Below are 15,848 nucleotides of genomic sequence, written 5' to 3'. Positions count from 1 at the left end.
CTATCTATCTATCTATCTATCATCTATCTTTCAGTTTTATTGAGATATAATTGACATACTGCACTGTATAAGTTTAACGTGTACAACATAATGATTTGACCTACATACATCATGAAATGTTTACCACAATAAGTTAGTGAACATCTATCATCTCATATAGATATGAAATTAAAGAAATAGAAAAAATATTCCTTTTCCTTGTGACGAGAACTCTTAGGATTTACTTTCTTAACAATTTTCATATATAACATATGGCAGTGTTAGTTATATTTATCATATTGTACATTACATCCCTAGTACTTATTTATCTTATAATTTTTAAATTTAAATATGACAGGCTGCCACTCAGAATGGTTTAACATCTCTCTCCAGGGATGGCTTGGCCCATATGACAGGTTATAAGACATGTTTGAAACTTGAGAGAGATAAGGAGAGGAAGGGAGGAAGAGAGGGAGGGAGGCGGAGAGAAAGAGAGAGGAAAAAGAAAGGAGAAGAAAATAAAGGCTGGATTTTTTTTCTGCACCTGTTTCACTTTTTGCGATGGATGCTATATAACCTGTATTGAACGTTTCGCCTGGTTGTGTCCTAATGAGCAAGTGCACTTCTGGATTTGGTAGGCATGTCATCCATAGGCATGCTTTTCTGGATGTCATCTGCCTCGCAGAACACACCCCTCTTCACTGTCACCTCCACTCCCCTGACAGCTCAGCTTATCTTTCTGGCAATAGAGAGACCATCAATCGCCAGCAACCTGTCCATGAGCATTGGGGAAGGCAGGGGGAGGTGGCAAATATTAAATCACTAAGGAGACAAGGCTGTGTGTGGTGTGACACCATGGGAAAGCTCTAAGTCTTTTCTACAGTCAAGGTTTCCCCTAGTCTTCACCACATAACTGGGCTTGGGTGAGCACAGAGGGGATTTTCAATAACTGTACTTGGCTTCTGAGATTCTGTGGTATACATTTTTTTGTGTGTGTGTGTGGTACGCGGGCCTCTCACTGTTGTGGCCTCTCCCGTTGCGGAGCACGGGCTCCGGACGCACAGGCTCAGAGGCCATGGTTCACGGGCCCAGTCGCTCCGTGGCATGTGGGATCCTCCCGGACCGTGGCACGAACCCGTGTCCCCTGCATTGGCAGGAGGACTCTCAACCACTGTGCCACCAGGGAAGCCCTGTGGTATACATTTTGATAGTGGACTTTAACCATGTCAATTTGGCATTAATATTGGTATGTCCCCTAATGTTATGTATTTCCTCTCCCTTCCCCAAATTTAAATAGTTTTACTTTTATTCTCTTGTAAAGCAGAGAATGTACAATGCAAAGTACAATTTGCATGTACAATTTGCATGTACAATGCAAAGAGGTATAGAGAAGTAAGTAAAAATAACCTTTACCTTACCACCAATAATAACTCCTTTAATACTTTGAAAAATACCTTTCTAGGTATTTTTTCTATGCGTGTGTACACACAAATACACACAAGCACAAACATACATATGTTCTTTCAAAAACCTCCTTTTTTCATTTAGAAACATATCATGTTCAAATTCCCATGCCCATAACTATATTCTACAGCATTCTCTCAAACGGTTTCTTTGTATTAATCATACGGTTTCTTTTTGCATTATTAAAAAGTACTTGTGGATACATCTTTGTATACTTTTATAACATCTTAAAGATAAATTTCTAGAATTGCCGATTTGAAGATTACAAACATTTGAAATTTGGATATATGCTCTCATATTGTCTTCTAGAAAGTCATATTTTTAAGTCATGGATGCATCCACAGTGGATTTCTTTAAAGGATGTTTATATATTTATTTCCTGCCTTTTCGTGATACAGAAAAAATATCTAATGACAATGTAAGACTCTTTTAGAAGGAAAAGTCAGGCTATAGTCAGATGATTATTTTGTCAAATCAGTTGTCCTTTTTACGGTTCCTGGGTTTTAGTTATTACTTGCTGCTAAAAAGTAAAATTGTGAAGCTATTTCTTTAAGTTCCTTTGTGATTTTCAGTTATAATTTTGTGATTTCAAGCTAATGATGTTGTGTGGGCATGATGAATTTGGGGTAGTGTGTGGGCAGGCATATGTGTTGGATTTGCTTTGGAATTTCAATTACCAAACAGCTAGATGATTCCTATGGCCAGTGTATTTATCGTGAATGCAAGACGAAGGCACAGGACGGCTCATCCCCATTCAGTGTGAAAATGGTACCCAACCCCTTGACCAGCAGCCGGCAGCACATCTATTCAGGTCTATGTGTATATGAAGGCATGTCCCAGGAAGACACATGCAGATACAAAGGTTCTTAGATCACTGTTAAAGAAACACTTCCACAGTCAGATGAAAAAACAGAAGACAGGTGAACTGAGAGTGTCGTGTGTGGATGGGGGGAGGAGTGGAAAAGGAGTTATGGTGACTGAAAAGTATGAGAAACCTTGGAGTAAGATGGGGGAAATTAGGGAAAGTAGCTGCTTTTCACAGAAAAAGCTACCATAGGCTTTTTGGGCATTAGCAAAATAATCAGATTAAGGACAAAAAAATGTAGTTCCAGTGAAAAACTGAAACTCAGACACAAAATAAACAGTTGTATAAATCCAGCCAGTTTGGCTTTTACTGATTTAAATATGTGTATATGTGTATGGCTGTGAGTTTGTATAGAGTTCATTGTTCAGTAGCAGGAAGACATACATCACATCTCCTGATACATTGTATCATGAAGCTCAGTTCTTTAAACATGAAGTCATAGCCAACCCCTCTGGGTGCAAGCATAAGGCATGAGAACTAGCCCAGCACCGCTGCAGTTAGCATCTGGTATCTAGACCTTTCATTAATATTTATGGAGCCATAGGCTAAGCATAGAGCCCTCCATAACTCAAGGAACCAACACTGTACTCTGAAAATAGTTTGATCTTGGCTTTTAATGTAAAGGTAAAAATTTTTAATGTTTACAAACCCCAAAAAATGTGCCTCAAGATAAGCTACATGACTTTAAAAAAATACATTTTTCCTGAATTGAGAACCCGTGTCCTGTTCTAAAATAGAACCCACAGACAATTTTGTCTCCTCTCCCTATCTAAACGATCTTTTTTGAACTGCATCTTAGAGGGATAATTTTCCTTGTCTCTCATTCTGTCTTGTTTTCTTATGAAGAAGGGAGGGTAGGGTTTAAACAAAAATCCTACAATGAGCTAAGCAGCTAATATGCATCAGGCACTGTGCTAATTACTTTCTCTATATCAAATCATTCACTGCCACAGCCTTATAAGGTAGGTTGCATCATTCAGCTCCATTGACTAAGTTGACTGAGGTTGTACTAATATCAATACTTCGTGGAGAAGGATTCAATCTCAGGTTAGCATGACACCAAAGCTACATGATTTTTCCTTGAGCTGCATGTGGAAGTAGAAGAATTCGTGGGATTCCTCGTATCTCCTTGACATCATAGAAATCATCAATCGAGAGGAAATATGGCCCAGAGTCTTTGTAACAATACACATATAATTCATACACTGTTGTAAAATGTATTTCTTACTCACCTTCTAGTGTCCATTCTGTGCTCTGTATCATACCGTGTGCAAGAAAAGTAAGGTGCCTTGGTCTTCACTGGAGGAGAGCTTCTAGAGCTTCTAAAATTGCATCAATCAGCTACCCCCAGTACAACACTAGATGAGGCAAGACACATTCATAGCCAAACCAGCTGAGATGACTCAAAAGAGAGGAGTCTGTGTAAATATCAGCTGCGCTCATGACATGTTTTGTCATGAACAATGACTTAACACTTACACATTTACTCCAACATTTACTGAGCACCTGTTGTGAGCTCAGCAGCATGACGAGAAAATAAACAACTCATGGTGGAGAGAAACAGAATGATAATCCAAAGTAGCTGATCTTACCAAAAGTAGGAGCCAAGTACTCGAGGTGCTTATAGAGGAGATGGCTTTGGTCGAGATCTTACTGGCTGGGGGCATTTCACATGATGGAGGAGTCCACAGCAAGTAGCTAACAACTTGTCAGAAGAAGAGCAGGAATTCCAGCACAATGTGAATATAAGGATGTTGAGAGAGTCAGGGCTGGAAAATAAAGAACAAGGGGTAAGGTTCTGGAGGAGCTTGGAGGCTGTGCTTGGGATTTTGGCTTTTCCTAGAAGTTGCTGAAACCCTATGAAGATGTTTCAGTCAAGAAGAGACATGGTTTGTTTTTTCCAGAGCTCATCTGCCTTCCATGTGAAGGACTCGCTGGATGTGGAAGACACTGAGGTGGCCTCTTCCCAGGTGTAAGGGAGTATCATCTCATTGAACTTGCAAATTCAGATTGTTCTACTCCCCATTCACCCAGAAAAGACCATGAGGTCTAGACTGTCCCTAGTTACCCCTGACTTTTGTTAGCAGCTGTCTGGATTATCCTTTCCCAAAGCTAACTTACGCTCTGTGGTTCTTTTCTTTTCTTTTTTTTTTTTTTTTTTTTGCGGTATGTGGGCCTCTCACTGTTGTGGCCTCTCCCGTTGCGGAGCACAGGCTCCGGATGCGCAGGCCCAACGGCCATGGCTCACGGGCCCAGCCGCTCCGCGGCACGTGGGATCCTCCCAGACCAGGGCACGAACCCGTGTCCCCCGCATCGGCAGGCGGACTCTCAACCACTGCGCCACCAGGGAAGCCCCTGTGGTTCTTTTCTGAGGTAAGACTCTCAATCTAAACATTAAATGGAACAGGCCGATCTGCAGATCTTCTAAACTGGTTGGAATGGAAAGGGATTAAGAAGTGGTGGGGAAAGGGAAAAACAGCGCCGCTTGAGAGGGTCATCTGCCTCCAATGATTTAAAGCCTTTCAGGATAAAGGGAGGAAAATATTAAGGACCAGACATGCTTTCAAAAACACAGAACCCATAAAATCATGGAATTCTGGAGCTGAAAGAAGCCTCAGAGAGCTGATCTCTGGTTTTCAGTAGGATTCTAGAAAGAGTATAGAACTTGAAATAGAGAGCCTGGTGTACTTAGGACAGTTTATGTGACTTTAGGGAAGTGACTAACAACCTCTCAGAGCCCCAATTTTATCTATTAATTAAAGATGATAACACCGACCTCTCAAAGTGTTATGAGAATGAATTAAATATTCTATGTGAAAAGATAAAATCATGTACAACACAGCTGCTATTTCAGATGAAGAAACTGAGACACAGAGAAGCTGAGTGGACATATAGAAAGGTGGTTGTTTCAGCGAATGAATAGATTTCTTCACAACCCTGACCTATGAAACCCAGCGTGGCTTTTCTAAGTCTGTAAGCATTACCAAGCTGACACGATGCTTTGAATGAAAATGGCAAAATCTTCTCTCAGGTCCTGTGTTCTCACATTCCCTAAATTTTTAACATTTCTTGCTTTCAAGTAGCTGATACCATTGAACCCTGCCTGTCAGTCTCAGTTTTAGCAGTGAAGGCTTAGGGTGGATTTTACCTAGCATTTCACAAGCTATCTCAGGGGTGCCTTAGCGTCTCTGTGTCTCTTGAAAGCCCTTCGTGGTTGTGTCTGGAATGAGTCCCAGTGCTTACTTCATACAGGTGTGCTAGCACTCCAGCCTCCCTGACTTACCAGTTCCTTTTCACTCTGTCACCAGTTAAAGATGGCTGCCTACTTGTTGACTCATTATGAGCAACTGGGCAACAAGATAGGACGATTCTCTTTACTGTTTTGTCCCTCACACATCAATCTGGTCTACTCTTCTTACTCCTCTGCAGACCTACCCTTTCTCTTCCTCAAGCCATGACCTATTTGACATGAGACATGTTCTTCAGTAAGTCCAATGGCTTGATTGCATCAAAGTGGGAGACACCCAAGACTCCAATGAAAAGGATTATTTGCAAGAATGGGAAAGTGATCATTTACTCAGAATGACTTTTTAATAAAGACTCACTGAAAGCAATTATTTTTTTCTTGACGATTTTATTTTCTGCCTGGACAAGATTCATGTTTTGACTGTGTTTGCAAAGCTTCTACTGCTGGCCTTGGCTGATGGACTTAGTCACTGATGGCTGGACCTTCCACACTGCAGTCCTGGTTTTGATTATCCAAGAGTGGGGTTAATTATCCCCCAAATCTCCAATTGTCCACTACAGGCTCCCTTCTACGCTACTCTGCTACCTTTCCTGTCATGATGACAATAACAAAAACAGTAATAATAATAGCTAATGCTTACATTAGTGTTTGCTATATGCAAGGAGTTTTCCTAAGCATCGTACCAATATGAATTCGTTTAACGCCTACATACAACCAACCGTATAATCTCAAGGAATCTGGGAACAGGAACTGCTGGTCAAGAGTTGTGATAGGGGCCACTGTCAGACTTATAGGTAGGGATTTTTAGTACCAAACAATGGTTCTCAACATGGGGAGAGTTGGACAATATCTGGTAATATTTTTTATTATCTCAAGCAGGGTGTGATACTGGGGTTGATGTTATGATTAATATACTAATACGTGTAAAATGATTAACTCAGTGTCTGGCATATAGTAAATGCTCCCTAGGTTAGCTGCTATTTTTATTATAATATACAGAGCCTTCTGGCCTTAGGGAGACAAACTGGGCTGCTCTTTGTCTTGAGAGAACACCTTCAGTTCATGCCATCTAAGGGAGTAGTTTTCTCCATCTTAATCCTAAAAAGATGCCCTGTCTTAGCCTATTAGGAAGTTCAGGAAAAATTATCTTTGATTTGTTTCAATGATATATCTCTTTCTCATCTTTTTTTTTCTGCCTCTTGTTTTACAAAAGAAAGCCAAGTTTCTCTGTCCTGCACTTGCATTTTGCGGCTTCACTGGCTCCATGCCTGCCTTCTGAGACCTAGGCTGTCCACCTGCTCCCCCTGCATTCTCACGCCATGTGTTATGCTTAGTGAGAAGGGAGCCTCACTAAGATGGATGTGAGACAGTCAACATCCCTCTCCAGGCTGGGTGTTCTCACACATTCTCATCAGGCAAAATTATGGGCTAATATTGCTGGAATTATCTAGGCGCTGAGGCTGAGAGAGGTTCACTATCTTACCTGAGTTATCCAACTAGTGAGTCAGTGAGTGAGTGAGTGAGTGAGTTAGGAATACATATAGCCTCTGATATCCCACTTCCATGTTCTTTGCATTCCCCACTAGGGGAGTGCCAGTGAACGATGCCTACATTTCAGGTCTTCAGGGTCTCATGAAATTATTAACTTTTTTTGTGTGTGTGGTGGAAGACCTAATTTGAATATAAGTTGAGACATGATTACAACTCAGACTGGCTGGGCATCTCTGAGCTGGTGGAGCAGGCCTGCCAAAAGATTCTACCAGAAGAGGGAAAGCTTCTTCTGAAGGGAAAAGGAAGCTAGAAAAGTGTGGCTTGGTACTAAAACTTCAGGGTTATAGGGAAGGGAGCAGTCCTGAGAGCAGAATGGTGTCTGTCACTTAGTGTCCATGAAGACGAGTCCTCTCTGAGCCCAAGGAGTTTATATGTGAATTGTGTGGTAAGCAGGGAGCAGTGAGGAAATTTGGAATATTTGTTTCAGGAAAATTTTGCAAAACTTTGTGCTCAAGGAGCACAGCTATGTGTCTACCTAACAGAATGTGAAACAAAATGAAACACTAAATGGTTTGGCATGTGGAGGGTTCTGGTGCCTTAGCTGAGGGGGAAACATCTGTTCTGGGAGGTTATGGCAGTACCATCAGATGTGTGGGGAAAGATGGCAGAGAAGTGGGAGCATTCACTGGAGTGGATGTGAGACCCTCACTAGAGACTTACGAGACATTCCTTGGAAATATTTCTACAGGCAAGAGCCTGTGAGTTCTAATTTATAATGTGACTGCATTGGTGTATATAGGCCTGAGGAAATGAATGGTCTTTGAAATTTCACAAAGGTTTTGGTACCTCAAAACGCTAACAAGTATGGTGATTTGTTATACTTTTCTTTAAATCCTTCAAATTGGCATTTGCCTGTGGCATGCATTGTAGACTATTACTTTCACAAGCCTGCAACACATTGCTAGAAATAATATACTTATGGAACAGCCTGAAACCCTGGAAGAATGGTTCCAACATGTCATTTATGAATTACCTCAGTATCAGACGAGGCATTCACAGCAATCAAAACACATTAATTTCAAACAACGTTCTGTGTTTTAGACCACTATACTGTACTATATATATATACTAAATCCATATTGAAGTAGTTTTAATATAAATGAGGTCCACAGAATGTCAGGCAAAATACAACTGCCAAGATTATAAGATAATTGGTAAATGTTTGAATGGAAGCCCAAGGCTGGGTTTTAAAAGGAGGGGAAGGAACGTCATACTGTGTAAGCAAAGATACATTTTGGAATTCCATCCACTTGGAATTCATTTATTCAGTATGTTGACTGTCTATGGCTGCCTGGCAGAGACTAGGCAGTGGAGGTGAGTTGGTGTTGTGAAGCTACTAGGAAAAGATTGGTGAAGAGAGTTAGTGCCTTAGTTATCTATTAATGCTTAACAAACCATCTCAAACTTAGGAGCTTAAAACAATAATTTTATTATCTCTCTTTTTTTGTTTTTTTGGGTTTTTTTTCTGGTCATGAGGCATTTGGGATCTTAGTTCCTCAACCAGGGATCGAACCCATGCCCCCTGCATTGGAGGCACGGAGTCTTTACCACTGGTACTCCAGGGAATTCCCATTTGTTATCTCTTATAATAGCCCCAGTGGGTTAACTGGATTCTTCTCTCAGAGTCTTTCACGTGGTAAGAGAAGGTGGCATGAGCTGGATCATTCGAGATGACTGTACTCATCTCAAGCATGGCAGGGTTGGCTGGAAGGCTGAGACATCTTTCTTTCTATCTCAATATGGTCTCTCTATGCAACTAACTTGGGTTTCTTTAAATGAGCTTCTTAAATGTAAATCTCTAGAGTGGACAAGCAAAAGCTGCCAGTTCTTTTGAAGGTTTAGACCCAGACTAGCATCGTGTCACTGATGTCATATTCTATTGAAGTGGATCACAGGGCCAGCCTAGATTCAAAAGTCAGGGACTACACAAAGCTATGAACTCTGGGAGGTGTGGCTCATTGGGGGCTATCTTTGGAGCCTGGCTACCATAAATACCTAAGGTAACATCAGGGACAAAAATAAGGAAAGTGAGCTCTGATGAAAAAAGCTAATTTACAGATTAAAGCATGTTAACTAGCATATAAGCATCAGTTACCCCCAAAGCACAGAAAGTTATACTCATGCTGGAACAGGGATCTTCTTAAATCCTAAAAGACATATTACATGACAAAGAATTGGATGAGAGTGATCTTGGGTTTCTAATTATGTTATTATACAGAAAGAGAAACAGGATCTTAATCACTTAGGAGTTAAGTGGTAGAAGTCAGAGGAGAGAGGCACACTTTAACGCAAAGAAAAGCTTGCAGGGCAAGGCTGCGAAATTCTTACTGAATGCCCTTTGTTTTCTTGGGGTAGTTAGGAAAGTGAGTGTTTACTCAGAGATGAGATGAGGAGAGTTAAGTTTAGCATATGCTGTGGAAAATGGGAAATGGTTCCAAATCAAGGACACGGTATGCTGAGAAGCACTGGGCCCAACTGATGTTGACCCATAACTGTGTAGTGTGGCCCACTGGAGAACTGTGTGGTTTTCTTCTGCAGCACATTTGAAACCAGGGACAGAGAAATCAGTAGTTAGGTCTTCATGAAAGAACAGATTGTGAGTGTTCGAGGTACGTTAGGTCTTCATGAAAGAACAGATTATGAGTGTTGGAGGTATGTTCCTCTTTCCTTTCTTCGGGGAAGACTGCAGGGAGACAGCTTAAGGATCTCGTAGACATCATCTTCTATGACCCTCCATCTCTCTGCTGCTTCCACAGGAAGCATTCTTGCCTGGCATAGCTTCCTCCCCACAGGTGACTCTTCCCAATAAACTCTACATGCAAAATAAGGCCTCTAGGACTCATTCCAGTTGAATTCCAAGATGGAAAGGATACTTCATAAGAAATTTATTTCTGCAATTTTTCCAATCAATAATCTATAAAGTTTAAAAAATCATTTTTCCTATGTAAGTAATGCACATTCATTATAAAAAATTAAAAATATAGATGAGCAAAAAGAAAACCTAAAATTACCTTCTTCCCAGAAATAACTGTGTCAATAATTTGATACAGATTCCAGCTTTTGTCTTATGTATATACAAAGTTGTCTTAAGTAAGTGGTAGGTAGTCATTATACTCAGAACCAGCTACATAATTTTGGGGACCCAGTGTAAAATTAAAATGTGGGACCCCTGGTTCAAATATTAAGAACTTCAAGATGTTGACAGAGAGCATTAAATCAATTGTGGGTCCCTTCTAAGTGTTGGGCCTTGTGCAACTGTACAGGTTGCACGCCCATGAAGTCAGCCCTGCTTATCCCTTAATCTCAAGCATAAACAACTTTACTGGCTGCAGGACTTTCTCCTCCTTTCCCTTCTCCTAGCTTCCAGGGCAGCTCTGGGGCTGCCAGAGTGTTTGCAACTATGGATGTGGTTAAAGCCAATCCAAGGGACCCTCCTCGGGTTTCATCCTCAGCAACATGTAAAAACGAGTAGTTTGTTTTATGATATTTTCCATTTTCTCTTTTCAGTACGTGCTGCCCTCCCTTCAGCCTGACTTCCAAGGGAGCCAGGGCCTCCTACAACCCCCTGAGGGTTCAGGTCCCCAAAGCCAGCTGGCCCAACAGACAGGGCATTCATCCATGGAGGATTTTGGCCCTTGAAACTTAATGGTATTGGCCCTCCTGGGTTTCAGACTTGTCTGGGACCTGTGACCTTTTGGAATAGGAATGCTTATCATATGCCTGTCATATTATTGTACTGTGGAAGTAGATAACTTGCTTTCTAGGTTTCACAGGTCCACAGATGGAGAGAAATTTTGCTTGAGTATGGACCATGCCCAGAGTCTCACCCTACCTGATTTAAGGTGATTTAGGAGATGAGATTTGGGATTTTTGGAGTCAAATTATATTTAGATGAGATCTTGGACTTAGAGTTGATGCCAGAATAGGTTGAGACTTTTAAGGATGTGGGAGGAGGTGAATGCATTTTTTTAACATCTTTATTGGAGTATAATTGCTTTACAATGTTCTGTTAGTTTCTGCGGTATAACAAAGTGAATCAGCTATATGTATATGTATGTCCCCATATCCCCTCCCTCTTGCGTCTCCCTCCCACCCTCCCTATCTCACCCCTCTAGGTGGTCACATAGCACCGAGCTGATCTCCCGGTGCGATGTAGCTGCATTTTACATTTGGTAGTGTATATATGTCAATGTTACTCTCTCACTTCGTCCCAGCTTCCCCTTCCCCCTCCCCGTGTCCTCAAGTCCATTCTCTATGTCTGCGTCTTTATTCCTGCCCTGCCCCTAGGTTCAACAGACGATGATTTTTTTAGATTCCATATATATGTGTTAGCATACAGTATTTGTTTTTCCCTTTCTGACTTACTTCACTCTGTATGACAGATTCTAGGTCCATCCACCTCATTACAAATAACTCAATTTCATTCCTTTATAGGCTGAGTAACATTCCATTGTATATATGTGCCACAGCTTCTTTATCCATTCATCTGTCGATGGACATGTAGGTTGCTTCCGTGTCCTGGCTATTGTAAATAGTGCTGCAATGAACATTGTGGTACATGACTCTTTTTGAATTACGGTTTTCTCAGGGTATATGCCCAGTAGTGGGATTGCTGGGTCATATGGTTGTTCTATTTTTCGTTTTTTATGGAATCTCCATACTGTTCTCCATAGTGGTTGTATCAGTTTACATGAGGTGAATGCATTTTGCCCATGGAACAGATGTGAGTTTTGGAGAGACCAGAGGATATACTGTACTGAGCTGAATTGTGTATCCTCAAAAGACACACTCAAGTCTTAACTCTTGATACCTTTGAATGTCACCATATTTGGAAATAGGGTCATTGCAGATGTAATCAAGTTAAGATGAGATCATACTGGCTTAGGGTGGACCTTAATCCAATGACTGGTATCCTTACAACAAGAGGGAGATTTGGACATAGAGACACATGGGAAGAAGTCCATGGGATGATGGAGGCAGATATTGGAGTGATGCAGCTATGAGCCAAGGAACACCAAGATTGCTGGCATCCTCAGGAAGCTAGAAGAGAGGTATGGAACAATTCTCCCTTAGACCTTTTAGAAGGAACCAACCCTTGCCAACACTTTGATTCCAGAATCCTAGCCTTTAGAACAGTGAGAAAATAAATAGAGAAGATTTTAAGCAGATAGAGAGATAGTCCCACTTATGATCAATTGAAAATGATTACTATAGCTAAGCATGAAAAAGGGATTTTAGGGGAGCAAGAGTGTTGCTAGGGAGACAAGTCATCCCCCTGTGACTTCCTTACTGCTCCACGAAAGGAGGTGCTAGTGGCTTAGACAAGGGTGGTAGTGACGGAAATGGTGACAAGTGGTTGGACTCAAATATATTTTGAAGATAAAGCTGATAGGACTTGCTGGTAGATTGAAGTAGGGAGTGAAGGAAAGAGAGGGATCAAGAATGGCTCCAAGATTTCATATGGAGCCCTGGGTAGATGTTGGTTATTATTTGCTGAGTAGAGAGACTCAGAGAAGAGCAGGTTGGGGATGCCCAGAAGATCCTAAGACTGAGCTACTCGTCAAAGTTCCCATGGAAACGTTATGTGGCAGCGTCCTTTCCTCAGCTAGTCCAGAGGGCAGCCAAGTGTCCAAAACTCTCACCCGCCTCCCAATGGGAGTCACCATGTGAAAAACTGCCTGAAGACAAATGCTGTGGAGAGACAGGGAACAATCTGATGACATTCCTTGAACTCCTAGACTCCATGCCTAAAGTCCGTCCACCTCTTTAAGTTTTCATTACCCCTAGTCAACAACGTCTCCCTTTTTTATGGCTTAAATGTTTTTAATTTGGGCTTCTGTTATTTCCCCCCAAAAGAGGCCTTAGTACAATAAGAAATATAAGTCAGAAAATAGTATAATAGAACTGAGGACATAGAAAAGTACTCCATACACTGATAAAGTTTCTTAAAACAAAGCTTATAATTTATTTCCACCTGTTTTCAAGGGCAGGGTGGGGGGTAAGATTTGAGGTCATATAGGATTTCCTAAGCAAAATCTTTTTAAAACTCAGTTATTTCCTTCTTTAAAAAAATGAGCCCCAAGCAAGCTGTTCTTCTGCTCTGCCTCGTCACCCAGACTCTCTCCCGGTGACACAGCCTCGCTCCCGCGGTCCCAGGGAAGCAGTGTTCCCTGGGCAGCTGCCTCTCTTTAAAGCTGACTCGCTCATCAGTTGCAGACCACTGAGGCTTCAGAGTTAGGGCTCGTCTGCCAACAGCTGGCTGGCGCTTCACACCCCAGGTCCTGCAAGCTGCGTCCTTGAGGCTTACAGCATTTCTCTGCACAGGAAGAGCGGGTGGCACTTGTTTCTGAGGCGCTGCTGGAGAGGAAGCGCGGGGCCAGGTTGGGAGTATTGTTAGCTTTGCCTTATTAATAAAATAGGGTTAATGATTTATTCATAGCTAGGACAATGCAGCTCTGCTCTGGAGGACAGCACAGAACTGTTGCATTACAGAAGGACAGCTGCTGGGGAAGAGGGGCAAGCCTTTGAGAACTGGTCTTGGGCTGTTTCTACGAGGCAGAGAGCAGGTTTATCTGACCAAGTCAGGGCTTGGAGGCAATTATTTGCATACTGCGACTGCAGCAGAATAAATGCTGGCGATAGAGGTCCCTGGAAAGATGCCCCCTTACTTTTCTACTTCTCTTCTAATGAGTGTTTGGTCACCTTCTTGCTTTATCCCCTCCTCCTCAGTACCTGGAAGATGCCTGAGTTTGTAATTCAAGATGTATTGTCTGGAGAATATCAATATAATACACATCTGAACGCGATCTCCATCAAAGGGAGCTCATCCCAGGCAGCCGAAGAAAGAAATGATATTTGGGCTTTTCTGGTGCTAGCCTAAGCATACACTATTTTTAAAGATTAAATCCTTTAAAATCACATCTCTTCTTCCCCAAATGGACCGCAGAAAATGTTTTTATAAATAATTAGAAAAGAGTTTTAATATACTGCATAATCTTGATAAATAACTGGGAGATATAATTTTTTTAATGCCTATTACTGTCATTTGTTAAGGACAGGGTAGATTTCTGTTCAACTATTTATTGGATGATCAGTTGGTTGGTGTGGTTCAGAGGGCAAGGTGAGTCAGGATTTGACAGTCTCCAGAAAAACAAAAGCAAGAGCACTCACTTCCCGACAAACCAAATCAGCCTTGGCTGGAACAGACAAAAAATCAGATTTATTTACTGTTTTTGCTTTATTGCCCCCCTATCTGAGCCTCCATGGCCTCCCCTGAGGCTTCAGGAGATTTAGATCAAATGTCAGAAAGGAGAGCTGGATTTTTCTCCTCTTTGGTGCCTGACTACAGGGGAGAATTCAAGGCCATAGAAGGTATTGAAGATATCTCATTGTTGGTGTATATGCTTCCACACAGCAAGCCTTCCTGAGGGGCTGCCCACCCCTCTGCTCAGCTTTCTCCAGAAGAGATCAAAGGTTTCAAAACATTTCCACCTTTCCTAATTTTTAATGCCTCTACCAGACTGAGACTTGCCCACTGGAAAAAAAAATCCATGCTCGTTGAAACAGCCAAAAATAAAAGTGATCCTCTAACAGTAGCACATTTAACTTCCTCCATGACTACCAGCAGTAGCCAAGGCAGATAGCTTTTGCCAGTGTATTAAGCCTTAAAAATGTCTTTGGGAAGTGATCACACTGGAAATCAGAATACATTTAAACATAATTCATGAAATTCAGAGTCTCCTTACAGAAGAATCAAAGTGGCTATCACCCAGATCCTTCCCTGTAACTTCTCTGGATCGTGGTCCCACCCTGCCCATTCCTTTCCTCTGCTCCTTTGCCCAGTTTCCCCCCAAAAGCCACCCACAAGGGTCCATGCGGGAGCCAGGAATGCAACCCCAGGATTGGTTTCCCAGGCCATCAGAAGATAACACTGCCTATCAGCCAAAATATAAAGCTTCCTGACTGCAGTTGCAGAGATTACAGCTAATTATACACTTCATGCTTCCTGCAAAAGATATATATTTTAAGCTGCTGGGCTGACTTTCTCCCTTGGCTGTATTTAAAGGTTAGTTTCTGGCCTGCTTCCTGGTTTAATGGAATAGTTTAAATATTACAAATCATTACTTGATTCTAATAAATTATGTCTCCCCTGGCACCTCACAAAATCCTTATCATGCCAGAGGAAATAGTTGGAAGGAACAGGTCAGTCTCCATGATAATAAACAGAATAGCAAACCACAGGGTTGTAGATTTGAGGATCCCCGGCTTCTTGGTGGTTGAAAGCATTTGGCCCTCGGCCTCACACTCACCCCAGCACCTGAGGTCTGTGGCTAAAGCAGCAAGAACTCCACTCCCCCACCTCACAGGATTGTTCACTCAGCTTAATTGTCAGCTCCTGCTAAGAACATGTAACATCTCATTTTCCCAGAGATTGTGGAAATGTTGAGCTTTGCTTGTGGCCAAGTTGAGTAGTTAAGTGTCTGGAGTTTCCTTCCTTGATAGGCAAATGCTGTGGATAGTCTGAACCTTCCTCTGTAGGATGTTGTAGGATAAATGAATTCCAGTTTCCAGTTCGAAGCAAAGATCTGGACTCAAACACTCTCTGTGTGTAATTGTGTGTGGGCAGAGGGTCTCATCCAACTTGGTGTATTTACAATATATTGCCAATCTTACTAAATAGAAGAAAGTAACCAAAACACACACATATGCAACAACAAAAGTGATATACAAGGCATGCAAGAA

General features: G+C 41.8%; 1 long non-coding RNA gene across 1 annotated transcript in view; it reads right to left on the bottom strand.

Moving 5' to 3' along the window:
* Positions 1-15,848, bottom strand: part of LOC308622194 — a 207,851-nt gene that overhangs the window by 172,439 nt on the left and 19,564 nt on the right. The window contains exon 3 of the long non-coding RNA XR_014016577.1: positions 3,901-4,077. This is a non-coding gene — a long non-coding RNA (uncharacterized lncRNA). The remainder of the gene's footprint in view (positions 1-3,900; positions 4,078-15,848) is intronic.

The sequence above is a fragment of the Mesoplodon bidens genome, assembly GCF_964165515.1.
Source record: "Mesoplodon bidens genome assembly, chromosome: 9".
Lineage (NCBI taxonomy): Eukaryota > Metazoa > Chordata > Mammalia > Artiodactyla > Ziphiidae > Mesoplodon > Mesoplodon bidens.
The sequence above is the reverse complement of the archived record's forward strand: the minus strand, read 5'-3'. Positions and strand labels throughout refer to the sequence as shown.